At 32.5% G+C, this 3,116-nt stretch overlaps 1 long non-coding RNA gene across 1 annotated transcript; it reads left to right on the top strand.

Moving 5' to 3' along the window:
• On the top strand, nucleotides 1-2,882 carry LOC117123729. Its single transcript, XR_004447882.1, has 2 exons — nucleotides 1-54; nucleotides 521-2,882. It is a non-coding gene; the product is annotated as an uncharacterized LOC117123729 (long non-coding RNA).
• The last annotated feature ends 234 nt before the right edge of the window (nucleotides 2,883-3,116 follow it).

Here is a 3,116-nt window from a genome sequence, read left to right as displayed (position 1 = left end):
TGATTTTGAAGTAAATTATCAATTTGATCCGATTGGGATGAAAGCTGTTAAAGAGTAGGTTTCTGATCATTGTCATATATAGGTCTACCCTTATTAAATTGGATTATATACATACATATATATATAATATATATGTATGCGTGTATGTATGTGTGTATGTATGCATGCATATATATATATATATATATATATATATATTTCGTACTCTTTATCTTTACCTATCGGAATATTGCATTGCACTTAGTTTATGTTTTAAATGCCTAAAACACAACAACAATTTTAAAAATGCTGGCTGGGGGAAAACAGTATTTCTGGTGTGAATCACGCCAACGATGGTCTTGCAGTGGTAGTGGAGAATTTGGCAGTACACCGGGAAAATCCCTCTTACTGTGTTTTTTTAAAGAGTGTACTGCATTTTTAACGTACGCTTAGGTCATATTAACACGATAACTTGTTTGTGCCTCTTGTTTGTTTTTGTCACATAAATGATACAGACTTGAATACTATCTCATTTCTTTAGGTTCAGAGAAGAGTTGGCCAGAATTGGTAAAATTGTTGACCAAAGAAACAGCGAGAGAGAGTCGGCGTACCCTTATTTACACCCTGAGGAAGTACCAAATGCTATCAGCATATGAACCCACAATTAGATCAAGATAACGTAAATAATAACCCTGTATTACTATTCTTCGATTGTTTTTTAGGGTGGGTTACTATTTGAGTATAGGTTACTGTTAGAGTAGTGGGTATACTTGAAAATATTAAACCCCCACGCACCCTCACCACTTGCGTCAGCAATTCATAGAAATAAATAACTACAGTACGAGTAAACTTGGTTGATTTAATTTTATTTATAAACTAAAAATTGTCCGCCACTCATGCATTATCTTCTTATATTTGTTATTTTTAAAATGCGGCGGGCATCATTAACGGTCAGTCATTAAGGAAAATTACCAAGGAGTCAATTCAAGTAAGAATCATCAACGGCGTAATCACAATATATATTTTAAGGAATAGGCCTAAATCGCGTTAAAGCATAAACAATGTTGATTTGAATGTCATTTGTTTATAGTTTTGGTTACTCTTGTAGTAACCCCATAAGTTATTATTAGAGTGTGAGTTATTATTATAGATCAACTTCTTTGGTGGGTGGAAGGGGTTACTAATAGAGTAATGGTTAATAGGTAGTTTTCGCCGCACGACGTTAACCTTAACGTTAACGGATGATGTCATAATTTATTCATCTTGCGTTGCGGAGTACGTAAATTTCAGGATGTTACGTGTTCAACGTACGTTAGTTACGGGTTTGCGCATGCATATTTCGATTTGTTTACAAAAAGGGGCGGAGCTATCGCGCTGAATGTTGGGTACTAAAGTTAAAGTTAAGTTAAGGTTAACGTCGTGCGGCGATAACTACCTATTATTAGAGGTTTTACGGTTTTTCTTAATGTTTAACAGTATTTATTATAGAAGGTGACCCTTTCAGTGTATCCTAGAAGATCGGCTGATATTCAGGTGCCCTCTTAAATAATGTGAGGCTTTTTCAACAAAGTCTCATTACGAGGGAGTGGAGATGATTTTTAGTCGTGAGAAAAATGTTTTACTGTCACTGGATTAGAACTCAGGATCCTGGGATAGGATCGAAGGCAAGCATCTCAACCACTAAGCTACAGATCCACAACAATATATGTATATAATAAGGTTATTTTTGAATTGGTGTTTTGTTATATAGGTGTTATATCTAAAAAAATAGTTTTTAATCTATTTTTTATTTTGACTTTATTTAGAGAAAGTAATCCTTCCAACTGGGTTTTGAAAGCCCAGTTGATACTGTATTTGGGGCTTTTACCCAAAAGGTAGTTACAATTACAAAGACAGTTGCATTAACAACATTACGACATGGAGTTCCAATAAAACAAACCGCATAGGCCTAAGTGTAGATAATTAACGTTAAAATTAAGTTAATGATTACAGAAATTAATAGAACATTTAAGATATATACACATTAATATTATAACTACATTATATTATTAATCTACATTACAACGTTATATGAATCATTTAGTTTAAAGTGTAATTATGTTTAATCAAAATATATTGATTTAAATTTGTTAATACTTCTAAGAAATATACAATATAGAATTATGCTACGAAGCAGCACTGTATATACATTTTGGTGAGACAATTTGATTGCCTTATCCAGAATAATATTTATGTTATGTAGTGTGCTTGGTTGCCCTTTAATGATTGTGTAGAATTAAGCAAGAAACATGTTTTGCATGATTAACCACAAAGATGACTGCCCAAATTATATGGCTTTCGCAAGAGTTACCGTAATTCAACTCATCTCACTAATACAGTAGAACCCCTATTAAGGGACACCTTGGGTACCCAAAAAAGTGTCCCCTTAATAGAGGTGTCACCTATTCAGGGGACACTAACCAAAAATGTAAATTTGTCCCCTTAATAGGCTTTTTGGCATGCTTTTTGTACCGTGATGACATTGGGGTTTTTTTTATAATTTTATTTTAATTGACCAAAGAACGATTAACAGTTGCATTATAACTAATTTAATATAATAATTTGCAATGCAAAGAATAATTCATTCACTGTATGATATGGAATCAACAGATACGGTATGCTATTAAAACTACAAAGGTTGTGTACATTCCTGATATTGTTTCATGATTCAATGCAATGAAATAACTTTTCTTTTTAAAAATATTGAGCTTTCTATTGAATGCACAAGATCGAATATCATTGACTTAAAATAAGGATGCAGGCTGTACGGTTTAGATTAACCTATATGAAAATACACAAAACAAAAAACCCATGGTTATTGGTAAAAAGGGTTGTCCCAAAGGAGGGGTTCTACTGACAAAAAACCCCCCAAAAAAACGACTTTATCTGTATATTTATTCCTGATAGTTCTAGTATGCAACATTATTTCTTTAAATAAACATATTGTAAATATACCTTTTTTAAGCACTTCTCTTAACATTTATATCAAAAGTCACAACATTTTTAAAAAGCCGATCATTTTAAAAACGAATTTTCTTTGATGACCTTTGCCCTTCAACTTCAGAAAAAATATTTACAATGTCACAGGAACTATCTCT

Source organism: Anneissia japonica, unplaced genomic scaffold (genome assembly GCF_011630105.1).
Source record: "Anneissia japonica isolate Jap-2015-1 unplaced genomic scaffold, ASM1163010v1 scaffold97458_len3221_cov111, whole genome shotgun sequence".
NCBI lineage: Eukaryota > Metazoa > Echinodermata > Crinoidea > Comatulida > Comatulidae > Anneissia > Anneissia japonica.
Note: the sequence above shows the minus strand (reverse complement) of the source record. Positions and strands in the feature narration are given on the sequence as shown.